Source organism: Thamnophis elegans, chromosome 7 (genome assembly GCF_009769535.1).
Source record: "Thamnophis elegans isolate rThaEle1 chromosome 7, rThaEle1.pri, whole genome shotgun sequence".
NCBI classification, from domain to species: domain Eukaryota; kingdom Metazoa; phylum Chordata; class Lepidosauria; order Squamata; family Colubridae; genus Thamnophis; species Thamnophis elegans.
The window spans coordinates 34,081,217-34,104,419 of record NC_045547.1 but is presented as its reverse complement, the minus strand read 5'-3'; the positions used below and the strand labels follow the sequence as shown (position 1 = coordinate 34,104,419).

At 44.6% G+C, this 23,203-nt stretch overlaps 1 long non-coding RNA gene across 1 annotated transcript; it reads right to left on the bottom strand.

The window, feature by feature from the left end:
* Positions 1–456: 456 nt before the first annotated feature.
* On the bottom strand, positions 457–17,542 carry LOC116511444. Its single transcript, XR_004255746.1, has 3 exons — positions 17,362–17,542; positions 1,664–1,821; positions 457–563 (listed from the first exon to the last, which is right to left on the bottom strand). It is a non-coding gene; the product is annotated as an uncharacterized LOC116511444 (long non-coding RNA).
* Positions 17,543–23,203: the final 5,661 nt, after the last annotated feature.

Here is a 23,203-nt window from a genome sequence, read left to right as displayed (position 1 = left end):
GTTTGGAAGCTCCAAATGGTGCAGAGTGCAGTAAGAGATGGGCAACCAATAAATTTAATTTCTATATACAAAAGCCAAATATCACTCACTCATCACGAAATCTCCAGAACCATAAAGCCTACAAACTTGAAATTTCCCATGTATCTCTTGGCTTCTAGGTGCGCTAAGAAAGGATTTTTCAAAATGACCATCAGATCATTAGTATTTCTTATACAGTAATTAGCACGCTCTGATGCTCAGGAGTTCTACTCCCCCTCCCCACCTGAAAAGAATTGTTCCAAACTGCCAGTTGCTTCACATTCCGTTATCTCAGTTCAAACTGGCAGACGTTCCACTCCTTCACTCGAGTGACCTGGGGCTTGTTACAGTACTAAATATCAGAACCTCACCAAAATGTCTATGCCTTCTACCTATGGAACTGCTTCCAGACTCAAGGTGGCGGGTGCGATATTCCCTTGTGTTTCAATCACCGACCACCACTGAACCAACGGATTGAACCGGAGTGAACCAGATTTCTCCTGAATTGCCCGATCACAGTTTTGTCGCGAAGCATGGATATCCAGCTAGTAAATATATAAATGAACAAAATAAGTTAACATAGGATATACTGAAGAATATTTGTAAACAATAGATCCAGAAGTTAATTTTTAAAATATCTAACATTATACACAGAATGTATTTTAAAATGATATGGAAAAAGAGCAAGCTTCACTAGATAAGAATGAGTCTGAATGTGAAAATTAAATTAAAAGTGATGTCTTATGGAAGTGATGGCGAACCTGTGGCACACAGAGCTCTCTCTGTGGGCACATGTGCCATGGCCAGCTGCTTTTGGGATTTCTGGAGCACCTGATGGTCTTCCTGCGCGACGGAACACCAGCCACCGGAAGACCAGGTGGCCAGTGCACATATGCGCTGGCTACCTGGTCTTTGGGTTTCCGGCATGTGCATGCACACCAGCCAGCTGGTTTTGCCACGTGCCAGAAACAAGAAGACCAGGTGGCCAGTGTTCATGACTCCAGCATGCATGAAGACCAGCTGGCATGCATGCACCAGAAACCTGAAAACTAGGTGGCTGGTACGCACATGCAAATCAGCCACCTGGTCTTCCGGTTTCCAGCGTACACAAAGACCAGCTGGCCAGCACACATGCAACGCTGGAAACCTGAAGACCAGGTGGCTGGCACACACATGTGCACCAGTCACCCGCTCTTCCAGTTTCCGGCGTTCCAGGGTGCGCGTTCTGGTTTGGGCAGTCAGTGCCCAAAAGGTTCGCTGTTGCTGATATATGCTTTTGACCCAAGCTTTTGAATTCTTCACCAGGATTTATTTTGTTCAATAGTGCAAGTAGAAATGGCTATTACAAATTGTCAAAGGCTTTTTCTTTATCTAAAAAAATACGTTTTTTTATTAAAAAATAAATTACTTGTTATTACAGTAATATATTCTGTTGTATTCATTATAATTTTACTGTTGTTCTTATACTCTCTTAGGGATATGACCTGTTTAATATATATGCATTATATTTGGGTACACATTTCTTTAAATGTTCAACTGGTATTGTAATATAAAAATTATAATCAACTTTCAATAAGGACAATAGTATTACTATGGTTTTCTTTCCTGCATCATTCCCTTCTTTGTGTATCAAAGTGATATATACCTCTTCCCATGTTTGTGGTATTGCCTCTGTAAATTTCATTTGTTGTTGTTTTCACTCATTTTAACAATTGTCCTCCAACTCTTTATAATATGTGACTTTCATTGTTATTCTTCTTTGCTGTTTCCTTTTGTGAGTTTCCCAAGTAGATCCAGGTGCAACTGGCAAAACAAGGATGATTGGCACAAATATGTAAATATTGCAACTCATCTATGGTTATACTTTATTGAAGTGAGCAGCACTGCATGTGTTTATTTTTTCCATTTTTAAATCCAAAACCCTATGTTCTTATCTGATGGCTTAGCATTATTATTAACTAGGTTTTTAAATTTAATATATATTTTTCTTCAGATATGCACAAGCTTTGCATGCAAATATTAAGTATGACATATTAATCCATAATTCATATCTGTTTATCTGCGCATTTTATGGATTTTTTTTAAAATAAGTAGCTGTGTTTGTGCTTCTCCATAGAAATAAACAAATCTTTGATAAAAAATGTAGCTTGATCAGCAAACATCAAAATAGTTAACTGACAAAAATGGGACAAAAGACCACCCAAAGCAGAGAGAGAGGCATGAACATTCGGTAAAAATTTCCATTATCTATATCAAAGTCAAAAAATCATAAAACCTTTCAGAGACAATTAAAATAAATAATACTGTGGCTAATTAAAATGCTCAGCCCAAACAGAATGGGAGCCTTTGGTTGTTCCAGCTTTGACTCTTTGTGTACATAATATCAGCAGAGTAGAGATGGAAAGTAGGACACCAAGTGATCCCTCCCAGAGGTGGTATTCAGCAGGTTCTGACCAGTTCTGGAGAATCGGGAATGGAAATTTTGAGTAGTTCGGAGAACTGGTAAATGCCACCTCTGACTGGCCCCACCCCCATCTATTCTCTGCCTCCCAAGGCCCAGTTGATAGGTAGGATATGGGGATTTTGCAGTAATATTCCACTTGAGTGGGAAGGGAATGGGGATTTTGCAGTATCCTTTCCCTGCCATGCCCATCAAGCAACACCCATGCCCACCAAGCCACGCCCACAGAACCGGTAGTAAAACATTTTGAATCCCACCACTGATCCCTCCTTTATTCTGCATCAGGAATGAAGCAGTTTGATAAGTGGAACTGTATAATAATAATAGATACGCTATTATTCTTGAAATCAGAATTTCCTGAACTGGATGATCCCAAATCCTGTCAGTTTTCCTCCTGTTTTATCTATAAATCTTTTCTTTCTCTAAGCAGATCTGTTCATCCTACTATTTTTGGCATCTTTCCCATGTCTCATATTGAAATTAACACATGATAATAGTTTCATCCTTAACTGTGATTTATTTTTTCCATTAAAATAATCTGGAAGTAATATTTGCAGCTATATTTAAAGTATTTTATATATCTCATTTAACATTGATATAATTCATAAATAGGAAACTAAAATATGTTTGAATGGGCAAAAGTCCAGATACTTCCAAGAATATTTATCTACTACTTATAGAAAACCTCTGAAAATGTATATAAAAACAAATAATAACTTAATCCAGTCAAGGAAGACCCATGAAAAACTTCAAGAATATGTCAATTTTCTTGAATTTCAAGAATTATTCCTTTCCTATACAGGGCACAACTGAAGGGATCAGTCAAAAGAAAAGATTCATATTTTGAGCAAGTTTCTCAGCAAAGGCATAATCAGTATCTGATAGATGTATTGGACTTACTTATTCTGCAGCAGTAAAAGAGTTGTGAGAGAGGAGGATGCATAATACATGGATAGAAAGTACTAAATTACAAACCCCAAAATATAAGCCATATAAAATGTAATAAATAAATACAAAAATAAATAAAATGGGAGAAGAATAAAAATGGGAAGGCAAATTATTTGCATAAAGGGTTAATATGCTTTATTCATTTATAAAATTTATTGGCTGCCCATATTACCAAAGGAAACCTTCGGCAATATACAGCAGGGGTGGGTTCCTAGCAGAGTCGGTACTGGTTCGGTTCGCTCGTGCTTTGCTTGCGCAGGCGCAGTTCACTGTAAATTGTGCAAAGACCATTAAAAACTAATGAAAAACATGCCGGCAATGGCAGCAGAGACCAGGGAACCAGTTCAGGGGTGTGGCCAGTCTGGGTTGCTGCTGGTTCTGCAACACAGGCCAAATTAACACTACTGGTTGGCCCAACCAGTGAGAACCAGTAGCAACCCACCTCTGGCTTAAAGTCATAAAAAATATATACATTAAAACGTAAGTAAATTAAAAATCTAAGACATGTGAGGAGGGCAGGTAGAATGGGGGGAGGTGGGATTTATTGTTACTCATCAACAACCCATTGTGTTGTTTCATCATTGGGGCTCAGGCCAACTGGCAGAGCCAGTTCTTTACTTTACAAAATAGGAGGGTTGGGGGCAATCTCACATCGGAGGGCAAGATGTTCCAAAGGAAAGGAATGAAGCAGAGAAAGCCTTCCTCCTGGACCCCACCAGCCGGAATAATTGGGCTGATGGGACTGGCAACATGACTCCTCTGCCACTCTGCCAGTGGGGTGGGTCAATCTCAGTGGGGTGAGGCAGTTCCTCAAGTAACCAGGATCCATGTCATGGAGAGCGTTAAAGGTGATTACCAACATCTTGAATTACATCTGGAAGCAAACTAGCAACCATTGCAACTCCTGGTGAATTAGTGTTACAGGGCCCATTCTCGGGATTCCCAAAACTGTCCAAACTGTCACACTCTGCACCAGCTGTAATGTTTGAATGTTCTTCAAGGGTAGCCCCATGTAAAGGGCATTACAATAGTCCAACCATGAGATAACTGGGACTAAACGATTAACCACAGGGAATCCTAATACAGGGAAAGCCGCAACTGACATGCAACATGAAGTTGTTCAAAGGCTCTCCTAGCCGCGAGTGCCACGTGCTCCTCTCCTAACTGTAACTGCCAGCTGTGTGGGTATAGGAGAAGCCCCAAGTTACGGACCAGATCAATTTGGGCAGTATCACCCTATCTAGAGTCACAAATACCGAAGTCCCTGATCCCGGAGTCCTATGTACCCAAAGCCATTCGGTCTTGCCAGAGTTCAGTTGAAGCCTGTTATTCCCCATTCAGGCCCCCACAGCCTCCAGGGACTACAAGAGGATGGCCACAGCATCACTTGGGTCACCAAGACTGGAAATATAGAGTTGGGTTATTACATTAACTAGTTCATTAAATTTTCCAGAAATCATTCCAGAATGTTCACCCATTTGTGTGTGTTGTAGATATACACCCAGTAGTGATCTTGATCCCAGTAGTAGTAGGAATACTTGAGTCTATGAGCTGGGAGAGTGGCTCCAATAGATCTCAGGAACAACTTCAGAGCTCTTGAAGTACATGAATAGCTAAGATACTGTGCAGAACCCTCAAGCTCCCAGGCCATTTGTAGAGACTGAGAAAGACACATTGTACCCCCGTGATGGCAAACTTGTTGTGACTCAGCAGATGTCTGCTGTGAGTCTTTTCGGGATACAAGATTCATTATGCAGCTGGGGCTTGTAGAGGCAGGTTTGGAGATAAAAGGATGGATGCTGCCACACCCTAGTTGCAGGAGTCAACATACATCCGAGAGCATCCGGCGACTTCAGCTAGTCCAGAACGCGGCCGCGCGAGTGATCGTGGGTGCACCTCGGTTCACCCACATAACACCTATCCTCCGCGAGCTGCGCTGGCTACCTGTTGATCTCCGGGTGCGCTTCAAGGTGCTATTAGTCACCCATAAAGCCCTCCATGGTAGTGGATCTGCGTACTTGAGAGACCGCCTTCTGCCAATTACCTCCCTGCGGCTAATTAGATCTCATGCGCATGCGCGAGAATGGGAATGGCCGCCGAGCTCTAACGCTCCGGCTACTGAAAAGAAACAGCGGAAAATTCCAGGCGACGAGGACCCCGAATATGACAACGGAGGGGTCCTCGCAAACGATCAGCTGTCAGGCTTCCAGGGAAGGTAACTTTTTGAGGAGGGGGCTGCCTGCGGGTGGTCCCGGGACGGCGTTACCTCCCTCGGTGACTTTTCTCTCGATCAGCTGGGCGGCGGCGGTGGCGGCGTTGCGCGAGCGGCGGCGGCTTCGGCCCCGCTGCCTTAGGAGGCTGCCCCGCTATCCTGGGAGGCTGGATCCGTGCTTTGAAGTGCCTGCTTGGTTTGGAGGATTATTTTTCTACCCTCACCGCAATTCTGGTGCCTGGTATTACGGCCCTGTTGACTGCTCCCTCTTGAACAGCTGGGTGGCGGTGGTGGCGGCGTTGCATGAGCGGCGGTGGCTTTGGCCCCGCTGTCCCAAGAAGCTGCCCCGCTACCCTGGGGAGCCTGTTCCGTGCCCTGATCAGAGGGTAAGGAGCTGCATGGAAGTGCCTGTTTGGTCCGGAGGACTTGGTTTCTACCCCCACCACAATTTTACTGTCTGGTATTGCGGCCCTGTTGACTGCTTTCTTTCCCCTTGGTACGACATCTCCTTTGGGTTCTGCTGCTGCTTTCACTGGGCTTTGCAAGGTTTTATTCACCATCTACCTTCCTGGACTGTGATCCCAGGACTGCAACAACAAACTTTTTATTGTGTTGGGTACCATCTGCTGCTGTTGCTGCCTCAGGAGTGCCACGTCAGGCAAAACGGTCTACCAGACCATCTTGTATTGGACACCATTACTCCGGAAAGGCAGCATATGTGGACCTCTGACTCCCTCCAGTGGCCGTTACTGGCGCTTCCTCTAGTTCTTGGCTGGTTTCATCATTTTTACCATCTCTACCGCCTTCTTAATTACCACCTACTCACTCCACCTACAATTACATCTATAATTACATCTGCCAGGCCTCTGCACGTACGAACTAACTGCATCCATCTGGTCAATATTATCTTTTATCGCCCAAGGGAAACCATCTTAACTGCCCAGACTTTGCCTTCACTGACACTATCGATAAATCGGACTTTAACAGCTTTAACGATTTCTTCTAATCGCCTGGACTTTTTGGGACCTTCCCAAATACATAAGAAGGGACGAAGGCTACTCCCCCTTCTATATATACTCTTTTATAAGATCTACGCACGCTGCGCACACTCTTAAATGGTATGGCGAGTGCATGTGATTGTATGTGTGAATTGGATGATCCCACTTTTATTACCCTATGACTCTTGTATTTTATGTGTTTTAATTATCACGTGGGGACTGCTTGAGTGTATAAATGAGTGTGCTTGATTCGGAGGACCTGCCGGGAATTGCGGGGGCTATGGGGGTGGCTGAGGGGGCTAAAGACACGGGAGAGGGTCGGGGTATTGCGGTCGTGACAGGGAGGGGCAGATACGGCGGGGACTCTAGGGCAGGCCATTACCGGGGAAGGAGGGTTCGCTACATCACAGAGATCCCTCCTTCCGGCCCTAGGAGTCCCACTCCAAGACCAGATGGTGTAAGTAATCAGGACCCTGGTCTCAGGCTGTTGTCGCTAAATGCCAGGTCTGTTGTACATAAAGCACCTCTCGTCCGGGACTTAATTTTAGACGAGAGGGCAGACCTGGCATGTATTACTGAGACCTGGCTGGGCCCAGAGGGAGGAGTCCCCCTCGTAGAACTGTGCCCAGAAGGTTTTCAGGTGCTGCATCAGCCGAGAGCCCAGGGAAGGGGTGGGGGTGTGGCCGCTGTTATCCGGGAGTCGTTAGTTCCTCGTAGGGTCCCTGCTCCGGAGATTGTCGGGTGTGAGTCTTTGCTGTTAAAGTTGGACCTCAAGGGTCAAGTGGGTTTGCTGCTAACGTACCTGCCTCCCAACAGCGTTGCAGCAGCCCTCCCCTCGCTCCTCGAGTCAGTAGCCGAGCTGGCAGTTGAGTTCCCTAGGCTGATGGTCCTGGGGGACTTTAATCTGCCGACGCTCGGTGAAAACTCTGACGGGGCGCTGGAGTTCATGGCTTCCATGACAGCCATGGGCTTGACTCAAGTAATCCGAGGCCCAACCCATTCGGCGGGACACATGCTTGACCTTGTATTTCTCTCGGAGCAGTGGATGTGTGATCTTGGTCTGAGGGGGAGTGACATCATACCCCTGTCGTGGTCAGACCATTGCCTACTGAGGCTCGACTTCCGGAAGCCCAACCCCCACTGTAGGGAGGAGGAACCGACCAGGTGGTTCCGCCCCAGGCGTCTTATGGAGCCAGTAAGGTTCCAGACAGAGCTTGGGGTTATTCCTGATACTCTCACCCACAGTCCGGTGGAGACTCTGGCTGCTGCGTGGCACTCGGCAGCGTCAGAGGCCCTCGACCGGATTGCGCCACTGCGGCCCCTCCGAGGCGGCGGATCCCGGAGACCACCTTGGTTCACCGAGGAGCTCCGGGAGATGAAGCGCCGGAGGAGATGCCTAGAGCACCGTTGGAGGTCCGATAAGTCCGCATCGAACCGAGCAATGGTAACCACCTGCACCAGGGAATATACTAGGGCACTTAGGGCAGCTAAAAGAACATATATAGCCTCCCTGGTTGCGTCCGCAGAGTCCCGGCCAGCCGCCCTGTTTAGGATAACCCGCTCCCTGTTGAACAAAAGGGAGGCGGGGGAACCCTTGCAGGGCAGAGCTGAAGAATATGCCCAATTCTTAGCGGACAAAATTGCTCGGTTTCGGACGGACTTGGACTCCACATCTGCAGTTCCAGCCGAGACTCAGGGGGACCAAGTACAACAGCTCTGGGTTGAGTTTCAAGAGGTTACCCCCGGGGATGTGGACAAGGCCATGAGAGCTGTGAGTTCCTCCACCTGTGCTTTGGATCCGTGTCCCTCATGGCTGGTTTCTAACTGCAGTGAGGTGACACGAGGCTGGATCCAGGCGGTTGTAACCGCCTCCCTTCGGGAGGGGAACTTCCCCGCCGCACTGAAGGCGGCGGTGGTGAGACCCCTCCTGAAGAAGCCATCCCTAGATCCAGCTGTCCTTAATAACTACCGCCCGGTCTCCAACCTCCCCTTTTTGGGGAAGGTTGTTGAGAAGGTGGTGGCCTTCCAGCTCCAACGGTCCTTGGAGGAAGCAGACTATCTAGACCCCTTCCAGTCAGGCTTCAGACCCGGTTACAGCACTGAAACCGCCTTGGTCGCATTGATGGATGATCTCTGGAGAGCCAGAGATGAAGGACATCCCTCCATCCTGGTCCTCCTTGACCTCTCAGCGGCTTTCGATACCATCGACCATGGTATCCTTCTGCGAAGACTGCGGGAGGTGGGAGTGGGAGGCACCGTGTTACGGTGGTTCTCCTCCTACCTCTCGGACAGGTCGCAGTCGGTGTTAGTGGGAGGGCAGAGATCGTCCCCAAGGCCCCTAAAATATGGGGTGCCGCAGGGTTCGGTCTTATCCCCCCTACTATTTAACATTTACATGAAACCGCTGGGAGAGATCATCCGTAGGCACGGGATTAGATACCATCAATATGCGGACGATACTCAATTGTATCTGTCCGCCCCGTGCCAAATCAATGAAGCGGTTGACGTAATGGACCGGGGGCTCGAAGCCGTCATGGACTGGATGAGGATTAACAAGCTTGTGCTCAACCCAGAAAAGACCGAGTGGCTGTTGTGTTTTCCTCCCAAAAATTCGGCCATTAATCCAACACTCAGGCTGGGGGGTCAAATTCTACACCCCTCAGAGAGGGTTCGCAACCTGGGAGTCCTCCTGGATCCACAGCTGTCATTCGACCATCATATAGCGGCTGTGACCAGGGGGGCATTCGCCCAGGTACGCCTGGTGCGCCAGTTGCGACCCTACCTGAACCGGGAGGCGCTCACAACTGTCACTCGGGCCCTCGTGATTTCTAGGCTGGAATACTGCAATGTGCTCTACATGGGGCTGCCCTTGAAGAGCATCCGGCGACTTCAGCTAGTACAAAACGCAGCCGCGCGAGTGATCGCGGGTGCACCTCGATTCACCCGCATTACACCTATCCTCCGCGAGCTGCGTTGGCTACCTGTCGATCTCCGGATGCGCTTCAAGGTGCTATTGACCACCCATAAAGCCCTACATGGCAGTGGATCTGGATACTTGAGAGACCGCCTTCTGCCAATTACCTCCCTACGGCCTATAAGATCTCATAGGTTAGGCCTCCTCCGCATCCCATCGGCCAGCCAATGCCGGCTGGCAACCACAAGGAGGAGGGCCTTCTCAGTAGCGGCCCCGACCCTTTGGAACGAGCTCCCCGTAGAGATCCGCACCCTCTCCACCGTCCAGGCCTTCCGCATAGCCTTGAAGAACTGGCTCGCCCGTCAGGCCTGGGGATAAGGACCATTGCCCCGCCCGAATGTTGTATGCATGTTGTGTATTATTTTATTATGTGTTGTTGTTTTAGTATTGTATTGTTTTGTATTCCCCTCTCCCTGGTTTCTGTGAGCCGCCCTGAGTCCCCTCAGGGAAAAGGGCGGCCTACAAATAAAATCAATTCAATTCAATTCAATTCAATTCATAGATTGGGCCTCCTCCGAGTTCCATCTGCCAGCCAGTGCCGGCTGGCAACTACAAGGAGGAGAGCCTTTTCAGTAGTAGCTCCGACCCTTTGGAACGATCTCCCCGTGGAGATTCGTACTCTCACCACCATCCAGGCCTTCCGCATAGCCCTTAAGACCTGGCTAGCCCGTCAGGCCTGGGGACAAAGATAATTGCCCCTCCCGAATGATGAATGAATGTTGCTCATTATTTTACTCTATGTTTGTCTACGTTATTGTTTGTATATCCCTCCCTTGATTTTATGTAAGCCGCCCTGAGTCCCCTCAGGGAAAAGGGCGGCCTATAAATGTTAATAAATCTCTAAATCTCTAAATCTCTACATTCCTTCGTGCGTGCCTTGGTTTGTACAACATTGTTTGATCATCAGTCGTGGTTTATGTAAGATTCACTTGGATAAGTGCTCTGTATTTCTGTAACCCTGATTCATAGAGACTTTGGAAGAAGTGTTTTGCTTTCGTTTTGTTCAAATTGAGTTGCCGTAAGATTTGTTTTCATTACGTTATCTGGTTAAAGACTGTATTTCTGTTATTTTTGGGCTTGAAGCCAGTCAGAGCCGAGAACTGATAAAGAAAAGTTCCTTTTAAGTTTAATTGTCTGCCATTTGTTAAGAGCCGTGAAGGAGGGACAGAACAGATTGACTCCTGCCTGACAAGCCTCCATTTCATTAACTATGGAGCAATTACATGCTGCACATACGCAACTCGCGCAACAAATGGCTGTCCTGACAGACCAAATGGCACAATTACAGAGAGCTGTAAGACCCCCCAACCCAGCCAAGGAGGAAGTGCCCAGTAGCCATGCCAGATAAATATGATGGGAGTCTGGCCATGTTTGCAGCATTCTTGGGACAATGCCAGCTGTTTATTAGCCTGAGAGCGGAGGACTTTCCCACTGACTGGACGAAGGTGGGATTCATTATCAGCTTGCTCTCAGGCACAGCTGCCCGTTGGGCCACCCCCTTGTTAGTTCAGCAGAGCCCTTTGTTGGATGACTTCCAGGGCTTCTGCCAGCATTTCAAATGGATGTTTGAAGATCCGATCAAAGGGGAAACAGCTGCCAGAAGTTTGAAATCACTGCAGCAGGGGACTGGGTCATTGCAGGATTATGTGTCTGAATTCAGGCTACGTAGCCAGGATTCCACATGGAATGAACCAGCTCTAATGGACACGTTCCAAGATGGATTGTCTGAAGCCTTGCAGGATGAACTGGAGAGGGTGGACAGGCCACCGACGTTCGACGCATTGGTCCACCTGTGCCTCCGGATAGACGCCCGGTTGCAGAGGCGATGGCCTCGCCGTGTATTCCAGACCACCAGCATGCCGGTTCAGCAAGGGACTGCAGTGGACTGGGAGGAGCCCATGGAGTTGGGTGCTGTCCTTCCTCGAGTGTCACGGACAGAGATGGACAGACGACGTGCGGAGGGATTGTGTTTTTACTGTGGGTATCTTGGACACTTGGCAGGGAGCTGCCCAATGTTCCCTCTAATTTTTTTTCAGTGTGAGCGGAAAAGTATAGTGTGTGAGCTGCACAGTTTCATGCCTGAGCACCTAAGAGAGCCACATTTTGAACTGCTGTCGCGTCTGCTGGACATTTGCGCAACCTTCCAAGCGTCAAGCGCCAATTGCGAGCGAGGTTTCAGCCCGATGAATGCCAGACATGAAAAATGCCACTCAAACACTATACTTTTCCGCTCACCCTGAAAAAAAAAAGGCTCTCTGCTCAGCTTTTAGATTGTTAGACTGGCTAGAGGGAGACATGGCACCAACAGGGTCCTGGGTCCTGGCATTTTGCAGGCAACCTGTCCTCTCACATTCCTTTGGAATGCAACCCATCACATGTGAATTAGATTTTGCCAATTATCCTATTAAAAGATAACGCTATTATTCTAAAATATGACTAACTCAATATTAAAAACTGTAAATATGTAATGCTGATAAATAATAGCAGTAATTGTTATTTAGTATGATTAAAATCAGTATTGATATATCAATATAATATCTATCGAAATTGACAATATACACTAAAATAACAATACAAATATATAATGTGGAATATAAATGTAATAAATATAATATATAAATGCAACATAAATGTAATAAAATAATTTATCATGAAACTCTCCCCCTTTAAAGTAGTAAGATCAATTAAATAGTCTAGCAAGTTTGGACAATATGCTATATGTTATGTTACTTAAGAATATATATACCTCAGAATCAGATACAACATCCACATCATTTCCAACTGAGTCAATAAAATCATATGCCATGCCAAAACTATTTTAAATAAAGATGTGAAATTAATCAAGTATTGCATTTATTTTTCAAAATGAATGTACAATTTTTTTTATTATTTAAGTTTTGTACCCTATCTTTTCTAACTAACGTTAACTTTAAAAAGATGTTACATCGGACTACAATACAAGTAATTAAATGAAGACTAAAATAAGTGTTTTGGCATATTGAGCTTTTTATATTTCTTTCTTATATTTCTTCCTTAGTTGAGAACTTGCTCCTCAGCTTACTTACGCATTAACTGTTTGTTGCTTTTATGGTTTATTCATTCACTGCTCCATCTTCAGTTTTTTTCACAGGGGGCAGGGCTTCCTTCCTCCCTTCCTTCCTTCCTTCCCTCCCTCCCTCCCTCCACTCCTTTGGCCACCAATTTTGATCCAATTCTCTCTCTCTCTCTCTCTCTCTCTCTCTCACACACACACACACACACACACACACACACACATTCTTTGGGGGGGGTTGAATTACTCCGCCTCACTGCGCAAAGTCGGCTCAGCATGTGTTCGGCCCCCACTTACGCCGAATCAAATCCACGGCCGGCGGGACCAGGGGGTTGCATTTCAAAGCCGCCAGTCCTCTTGCTTCTTCTCCTTCACCAGCAAAGCTCCCGCTGGCGCCCCCGCCCATGGCAGTGGCAGTGGTGCCTCTCCCTCCACGCGGAGCACCTGAGCTGGCTCCCGCGTTATCCCTCCCCCTTCCTCCTCTGCCGTGCTTTTGAGGCCGCGGGAACTAGTAGGAAAGCGGCGGAGGTGGAGGCGGCGGCAGGGGTAACCGCCGCTTTCCTACTAGCTCCCGCGGCCTCAAAAGCACGGCAGAGGAGGAAGGGGGAGGGATAACGCGGGAGCCAGCTCAGGTGCTCCGCGTGGAGGGAGAGGCACCACTGCCACTGCCATGGGCGGGGGCGCCAGTGGGAGCTTTGCTGATGAAGGAGAAGAAGCAAGAGGACTGGCGGCTCATCAAAACAAGTCTGGGGAGGTCCTTTGCGGGCGGCCAGTTCTAGCCGCCTGCAAAGGACTTCCCCACGTTTGCTTTGGTAGAAATCTCTGCGCGGCAGTTAGAAACTCCTGCGCGGGGATTTCTTTCCATGTGCGCGGCCGCGCAGCCGCGCACCTTAGAGGGAACAGTGGAGCCGCCCCAAGAAGAACAGAAGGGTTGCACGGACTGCAGCCGTCCCTCAGCAACGCATGATCAAGTCGGACAACCAGCACGTTGGTGCGGCCGTGTTACCCCGTTCGCACAAGATAGCGTGTGTTCGGGGTGTGTGGAGCCCCAGGGCGGATGCCCTGTGGAGTAAAAGTAAAGAACTCCGACCCTGTGAACTCGCTTCCACCTCGGACTGTTCTACCCGTTGCATCCTGCGCTGCCGTTTTGTCATCCCGTGAGCATGCAGGTTCTGGTACGGGATGCACAGCGGGGTGACGACTCGGTGGAGCAACAAAAGGCGGAAGTGGGGCCGGCATCCCCATGGACTTTGGAAGGGGACCTTTTGAAGTGTTGGGGCCGGCTCTATGTTCCCGCAGGGCACATCCGTCGACGGGTGCTCGCGCAGATGCACGTCTGCAGCAAGACATTGGGGGTTTGTTCGGATGTTGCGCCTGGCCTCCCGTCAATTTTGGTGGCGCCATCTGAAAAATGACGTACAGAGGTGCGTGAAGTCATGTGTCCAGTGTTATTTGGCCAGGTCTACAAAGAGAACTCCGCCAAGATTCCAGCCGTTGTCGACTCTGGTCCCTGCAACACTGGACTTTGTCTCTAGGGTCCCAGTGGGGTCCCAGTGTCTTGGACCATGTTCCGGGAGGCCATCCCCAACCCTTCTGGGCCACACCCTGATCATTGAAACCAGGGGAAGGGCTCTGCGGGAGGGGATTGCGTGGTGGTTTGGCAGGAGTCGATAGACCTGCCGTCAACCTCCGATGGAACGGGGTGGGTGGGTCGGCCTTGCAGAGGGTGGAGGACCCTGGACAGGGTGTTAAGGCTCGACCGAAGCTGGTAGAGCTGCCATCAACCTCCGACAGTAGGGGGGCTGGTGGGTTGGCCTTGTGGAGGGTGGATGACCCTGGACGGGGTGTCGACGCCAGGAAGGGCAGAAGGAAACATGGTGGCCACCGGATACCTAAAGAGTTCCGATTCAAAGGGGCTATGCCTCCAGAGGTTTGGGATTCATGAAAAAGGCACCAAGGGAAATGGGTGCGGGTCATCTTGTGGACACGACATTCCCACCGCAGCCAGAACATCAGACCCCGGGGAAAGGGCCCTGCGGTGGGGGATAGTGTTGTGACTCAGCAGATGTCTGCTGTGAGTCTTTTCGGGATACAAGATTCATTATGCAGCTGGGGCTTGTAGAGGCAGGTTTGGAGATAAAAGGACGGATGCTGCCACGCCCTAGTTGCAGGAGTCAACATACGTTCCTTCGTGCGTGCCTTGGTTTGTACAACATTGTTTGATTATCAGTCGTGGTTTATGTAAGATTCACTTGGATAAGTGCTCTGTATTTCTGTAACCCTGAATCATAGAGACTTTTGAAGAAGTGTTTTGCTTTCGTTTTGTTCAAATTGAGTTGCCATAAGAAAGATTTGTTTTCATTACGTTATCTGGTTAAAGACTGTATTTGTTATTTTTGGGCTCGAAGCCAGTCAGAGCCGAGAACTGATAAACAAAAGTTCCTTTTAAGTTTAATTGTCTGCCGTTTGTTAAGAGCCATGAAGGGGGGACAGAACACGAACCTATGGCACGTGTGCCACATGTGGTACGCAGAGCCATTTCTGAAGGGATGCGAAGCATTGCCTCTCAGCTGCAGTGTGCTTGCACACTGGCCAGCTGATTTTCGGCCTTAATTTTTGGCTGTTTTTTGCCCTCCAAAAGTTCCGGAGAGCAAAAAAACACCCAATACACAAACTGGAAATTCGGGAACGGACTTCGAGTTTGCGTGTTGGGCTGCTTTTTGTCCTCCTCAGGCTCCTAGAAGCCTTCTGGAGCCTGGGGAGGGCAAAAACTGGACCTACTGGGCCCACCGGAAGTCAGAAAATGGGCCCTTTCTGGCCTCCAGAGAGCCTCCGAAGGGAGGCCATTTTCGCCCTCCCAAAGCTCCTAGAAAGCCTCTAGAGCCAGGGAACGGGCAAAAAACAGACCTACTGGGCCCACTGGAAGTCAGAAAATGGGCCGTTTCCGGCCTCTCTGGGGCCTTCAGGGGAGGGGGGCATTTTTGCCCTCTCCAGGCTCCAAGAAAGCCTTGCACACATGCGCAGCAGCATGCAGTGTCACAAGCGCATTCGCAGGGGGCACAAGGCGGAGGGCATTAAATTATGGGGTGGTCACACGAACATCCATACTTTTGGCACCCGAGGCGAAAAAGGTTCTCCATCACTGTTCTACCCAGTAAGGGTAAGAAGGGATTTTTAAAAAAATAACAATCATAAACAGGAAAGAAAAGTTATTTTATTTTAAAAAACTATTCTCTTAAATGAAACCATCTGGAATCCATGCATCAGTTTCAAGTTACAGAGAGATAATTTCCTTTTGCACGAAACCAAGTACTGTTTTGGAATTAGATTAAGCTTGCAGTTTTTAAAGGATTTGCCAGACTTTTTCTTGTTTAAAAGTTTGTATCACTTGATAGCCAAGGAAACTTTATAACTGCATTTAAAAAAAGTTTCCTGGGGCCATAAAAATAATCGATGTACAACATCTACAAACACCATTTATAATTTAATTAAAAGACAGAAATATTGCTTTTGTTTTGATAAAATCTATATATTTGCTAGAAACTGGCATATAAGTTAAGAACAAGATAGAATACTTTTTCAAAACTCATGAAATGTACAGTACAGTAAACAATGGTTTGGCTTTCCTAGATTTATATTTCTCTTCCCCCATAGCTACTAGGAAAAATAAATTTTCAATTTGTTTAACTTTCTAACAATTAATGTCAATTTACCTCCAATAGTGGTTTTTTAATCTCTTGGACTTCTGATTTTCATTTCATGTAGATAAATTTGATTGTTGCTTCATACCGTCAAATGGAAAAATTATCATATTTGTACCTATATCTGAGCATATCCAAAAAGCTTAAACTCCATTACAGAATGATCATAAACCTCATTTTCACTAAAATGCTTGTATATTTTGTCCATTATTTTCTGTTCAGGAGAAGGAGAATTTAAGTTTAAACTACCGTAATTACCTGATGCAAATTATATTGTGTATTGTATCTCAGTACTGTACTTTCTCTTTTCTCAGTACTGAATATTCCTCCTTCAGAGCTAGCTCATAAAGTATTCCTTAAATACTCTCATGTAATATCCTATTCCTACCTCAGAGGGGTGCTGCGAGCATAAATTGTTTGAAAAAAGTAGTGAAGCAGAAATAAATTTATACAGAAATAATTTCTTATCCTACCTTTCAGCTTGTGAGGGCATGTCAGTCGTTGCTTGGGTAGTAACAAGAGTAATGTGCTCTGCAGTAACAACAAATGTTGCTAATTTGAATTTGATTTTCCATCTCAATATTTCAGAATTATTGTCAAAACTGTTAAAGAGCTCGCAGTGGGGAGGCAGATTTTCCCCTAACCTCATTTACAGCTACCAGATCTAGGTTGCAAAACTCTGGGTGGCCATCAGATGGGAGCAAAGTGTTAAGAGTGTGCAGCCTAGGACTGGAGGGGCTAATCTTAACACCTTTCTATTCCTCTGATAGATAAGTACTGAGTATGCCTCCTCCTATGGGCATAAAATAGAGGAAATCTCCCATTGCTGTTAATTTTAGCTTCCTTCAAGCCTCAGCTATGACCTTTATTATAAAAATATATACATTTCAATGAAACCGAGAGATTGTTATCTCAATAATAATAAATTGTGTAACTAATGTCCCCAACTCTATAGTACCTTGAAATAAGGTCAGAAATTAACATTCATTTTACTTACAACCACGGCAAGAGATGCTTATCTTACTGAACTAGGAATGAGGTGTCCTTGGATAGGCTTCTTTTGCTGTCATCAGGGAGAAAAGCAGATGCTGTAGTCCGCCTTATTAGGGTATTTTGCTATGAACCCCCGTTTTTCCTCTTCTGTAAGGAAGGTAAAGAGGGCACTGTATCCTTTTTACTGGGGGCTGTTTACAGAGCAAGGACAGGCAATATTTGATTTTTCTGGACAACATGGTCATCACAGCACATAGGGAAATATTAGTAAATCTCTCATTACCAAGGTGAAGTGGAAGTTGAGAAATGGCAACATAAGGTAGTGTTGTCTACAGTGAAGGTGTCCGTAATATACGGGATATAGTTTTATTTCTTTCTATAAGACAACTAAGGTGGCCCCTGGTATAATAGCACTGCCTGTTTTTAAAGAAAAGGTCCAGCAAACAAGTCAGTCTCTTCTCTCAAAATAGAAGGTATTCTCAAAATGGTTGGGCACTGCGAAAAAGAAAGCACACCCTTTTGTATAGATTTTGGAGGGAAAAAATAGGCAATTTTTTCTGTCACAAAAATATAATTGGGGTTGGGGAACTGAGAAGAATTTGGCACCCCCGCCTGCTACAGGGTGTAGTAGAAATAATTCAAGGCCAGCACTGAATCCCAACATAAAAATAGAAATAAGCCTTTTCTCTGTGCTTCTTCTGTATGGGTGGGGCAATCGAAATTCACAGGAGGAAAAAAAGAGAGCTCAGACACGTTTGCCAATCCATCCAGCCAAAGCCGGTTTGAGCCGGATGAGACTGGTTTCTGAGCTGGAATGAGACATCAACTGTTGTTTAGGCTGAGGTTCTGCCGCACCAGGGCTGACTAGAATCTCTGGACTGGATTCTTCACAGAACACCAAGAGCTGCAGTCCCCTTGTTAAAATATGCGGCTGGAGCCAAAGTAAATGCCATTAGCAGCAGAGCTAAACGGAAGATGTGGACTAGTTCGTTACATGAACTGGAGATCCTGCTTTCAGTAAAAGAAGCTGCAGGGACTCCAACTTAAAATCCAGTCTGGGTTTTTATTCTCTCCAGTTCCTGCTAGAACTGGTTTAGGGAGAAAAGGGGCCTCTCAAATATCGGTTTTCAGTGAGAGCAGCTGCTGTAGAACCAGAATGTGGGGGAGGGGTGGGAGTTGTTCTGCAAATGCAGATTCAGTGTGATACAGCTGGGGGGGAGGGGAACAGCCTCCTTTTGTCTCAAACGTATTCACAATAGAAACGTGCTGTGCTAACACAAAAATAAAAAAAACATACAACGGGGGGGGGGGGGGAATCACAGTTGTAAAATATAATCTGCTGTAAACATGTGTGAACAGCACACTAACTGCACAACTCCTCCCATAATTTAAAAATGAGATTAATCCTAGCTAGGTGAGATTTTCCAGTATTCAGAAAATCAAGAGTGTCCATGTGCAAAACAAAGGTGGTATTACACCAGAAATGTATGTACAAAACAAGAAATGAATCTTGGACATAGAGGCCCACATTACTGCCAATCTAAAAGCAGCAGTTTGAGCCTGGGTAGTGGCACAGAATTCTGTCTGGAAAATGCAGTAAATTGCGTAATATATGGTGCTAAGGTAATTATATCATGAAAATTGTTTTAATTTCTCAATTGTTAATTATAATTACAAGGGTTTAACAGTTGCCCCCCAAAATGGGAAAAAAATCATTCACTTCAGCAAACTGGACCTCAGAAAAAAAGTTAATTATAAACAAAAAAATATCACAGGCGATAGGTTCACATCATAATTATCCAGCATAAGGTCAAGTAACCCTCTGAGACCAGAGACAAAGTCCAGTTTCAGAGAAATAAATATTACTTCCTTTGCCAGTATCTAATGTGGCACTTTTTTGAGGAACAAAAGATTTGGGGGAGGGGGGAGAATCAGTATGTAAAAGTTTTGCAATCCATTTCCTTGATCTTAGTCTAGGGAACTGGTTTAATGTAGATCAGGTCTACATAATTTATTTCTAATACATCACAAAAGAAATTAATAACCAGGAAGTGAAAATAAAAATAAATGTGTCTGACTTTGTGCTCCCATGTTAAGTTGCAGCCGACAGAATTTGGACTTCTGTGCGTAACCTTTAGGCTTGACCTATTAAAAACCAGTATTTCCACATTCAATTCACATTACGAAGGAATATGGTATTATCATACAATTTCTAGAACTATTTCAAATACTGATTTGAATACATTAATTCAATAAACATATGTTCCCGTTTCATGCTTGATGAATGCATAACTAGGTGAGAATCAGTTTAGACTTCAGACCGCTTAACATCTTTGTTGCTTTTATCGACACTTTTCTCAGGATCACAGCATCTTTGTATCACAGTAAACAGAATTGGACACAGTATTCCAAGTGTGGCCTCATTAGCGCAGTATAAAGAAGCACTGTAATTTCTCATGATTTTTATGCTAGCCTTCTGTCAATGCAATCTAGGACTGCATTGGCTTTTTGGGCAGCAGCAGCACATTAGTGGCTCATACTTAAGTGGTAATCCATTAAGACACCTAGATCCTGAGGGAGTTACTACATATTGATATAGACATGTTTTTTTAGAACCAGTTTGGTCTAGCGGTTAAGGCACCAGTCGGAGACAATGAGTTCTAATCTTGCCTTAGCCATAAAACGATTTGAGTGATCTTGGGCCAAACCCTCTCTCTCAACTCAACTCACCTTACAGGACTCTTGTGATGAAAATAGGAAAAGGAAAATGGGTGGAAATGTCCGCTGCTTTAAATTATTTGTAAAAAAAATAAAATAAAATGGGGCATATATAAACAAACAAACTATTTTATCGTAGTAGAACTAGCTTACTGTAAATCTGCCTCACTTATGGGCGAGGGAAAAGATGAAATAAAGACCCTGAAAGGGCAAATTTGCACTGTTGTGAGCGGGCTGCACAATGTTTTGGATTCAAAGGAAGAGGTGTTTGGAATATCCAAAGGTTAGCACCTCTTTCAAACAATTGCTTCATTTCCTACTCTGCAATTGCAACACAATCCCAGGGAAACATAAATTTGACTTGAAGAGCAATTTCAGGTGGTATATGTGTGTCCATGTGTGCCCCAGCCACTGTTTCCTTTTGAATCGAAAGTGTTCCTGTGCTGTTAGGCGCAAAGGGGGAAATTTCTTTATGCCTAAGAAACCCTGCTAGAGGGAATAGCACAACTGGATTTATATGATCAGAAATGAAATTGTTTATTTTAAATTTGTTTTGAAATAAATACGATTAAAATCTTGTTAGGGTTAGACAACCTTTACAAGTTCGTATATTGATGTTACCTTCTCTCTTATTCTGATAGTGTAGCATCTTATGTGGAAGTTGATTCTCTCGTTTGCTCAGAGAACCAATTGATTAAAAAAACTAAAATGTTTATTTACCATTAATATTGGATATAAAATTATTGTAAGTTGTTTCTGCTGAGAAAATATCAATAGTAATTTGTGCACATTTACAGAAATATAGTTTACTATGCTTTTCTTTTAATAAACTTTGATGGATTCATTTTCCTCCCCTCCCCCTTTACTTTGTGCACTCTCTCCTCATATTTCTCTCTCTGGGATCTCTTCCGTTCTGCCTAGCACTCTCTGAGAAAGTTCCAATTACTGTTTACTTACTTTACTGGAATGTTACTGTTTTACCAGGGAAAAGTTTTTTTTTTAAAAAAGAGAGAATTTGAAGGATAAATTCAGGAGATTACATGCTACCCCTCAGATTCACTGTTTCTTTCGTACAATGTTATGAAAGTGTAAACTATGGTTTTTAAATTTGTCTTGTAAAATTTAGTTCCATTTGCACTATTCATCAGAAAGTGTATACAGATCCAGAGTTCCTTGAAGAAAGTGACATAGAGAACTATGATGAATGGAAACTAAAGGAGCAAAATAAAATGAAGGCTTCTAATAATTATGTAGTCAACTTGAATTTGATAATTTACAGGTTCTAGAACAAAATTAAGCAGTCAGCCATATATGTGGGTATATGGCATTTACCATATTTTTCAGAGTATAAGACACACCGGAATATAAGATGCACCAAGGTTTTGAAGAGGCAAATAATAATAAAAAAGTTTTTTGCACTCTGCAAACCTCCCCAAAATGGCCCATTTTTCACTAAAACAGGCCCATTTTTTCCCAAAAAAAGGCATGAATATCCTTTAGGGGGCTTGCAGAATGCTCCTGGTGGGTGCCCCCCCCCCAAAATGAGGAGGAAATGGCCCAATTTTTGTGAAAATGAGCCCATTTTTTGTCAAACAAATTGCACAGATAGCCTTTAGGGGGCTTATAGAGTACTACTGGGAGCTGGGGTGGGGCAATTGAGCAAAAAACAGCCTGTTTTTCACTCATTTCTGCCCTCTCCAGCCCCCAGGAGCTCTCTGAAAGCCTTCTATAGGCTCTGCACGGCCATTTTGGTGAAGGGGCAGGGCTTCAGGAGGCAAAAAATGCTGTATTCAGTGCATAAGACGCATCCAAATTTTCAGCTTCTTTTGAGGGGAAATGGTGTGTCTTATACTCCAAAAAATACGGTATTTATTTATTTTGTTATATTTATGTAATGTATATTAGAGGTGGAGACCCTTTGAGAGCTGTATGCAATGAAATTTCATTTTAATGTATAGCGATTAGTGTAAATTCAAAGTGATAATAAAGTTATTCTAAGTATATATGTGTCTCTGAATGCCATACAAACATAGTACAATGCCATACAATGGCATAAAAACATAGTACAACAAAATAATCAAAAAATAATCACAAGAATAATTTTAAAATGTTAAAACACTTAAAAAAACTAATAAGCAATAAAAACGTAATCTGTGGGAGAGTACAATCAACAAAACAGGCATTTAGTGAACTCCATACCACCACACCTAAATCCCTAGGCTAGATACCAAATTCATGTTTTCATATCCTTCCAAAAGGTCAGCAAGGTTGTCAATTTGAGCTCAGAGTATGATGCTCCCAAAGATGGATGTCATGTCAGAAAAGACTCTTTACCTAAATCCGGTCAGATGCATTTTTTTCATGGATGGGAACCACATATCCTTCCTGCCAGACTAGATGCGACGGGTAGATGTGATTGGAAAGAGACGAGTCTTCAAATAATCTATCCTCATTTATATTTCCCTTTGAAAATATAACAATGATACAAAAGTTCATATAACAAGACATCCTAAATTAAATTTATATAATTTTTAAAACAGACTTTTAGCTTTTTAGATTAGAGGAATGCTATAGATATATCTTCATTCTGAATCAACTTCATGAATTTCCTCAAGCACCCATAATGCCTCAAAATGATCCAGAGAGCCTCCCAGTTTACATTGTCAAATGCCTTATCTAAGTTAATAAAAACAGAATAAAGAGATTTGTTCTGCTCAATTTACTTCTCCTGAATTTGCCTATTGTATTGATAGTCCTTGACTTATGACTTAAGGACTACCAATCATTAAGTGAACACTGCAGCCATTAAGCAAATCAATTTTCCACAATGGGTGTTTTTGCTGGGAACCAGAATTAAGCAGCAGAAACTGACAAAAATATTGTAATTGTGTTCATGTGATTATGGAATGCTACAAAAAAAACCATAAAAGTGAGCCAGTTGCCAAGCACCCAAAATGCAATCATGTGACCATCATAATTTCAAAAACAGATTGTAGGTAGCTTTTGAGCGGTTGTGATATCTTTGAAAGGTTATTGAGTGATTGATTGTATGCAAAGGACTATGTGTATTTGTTCTGGCTGAAAGCCACACTGTGTCTCTGGCAGATTACTTTCCAAGACAATGATAA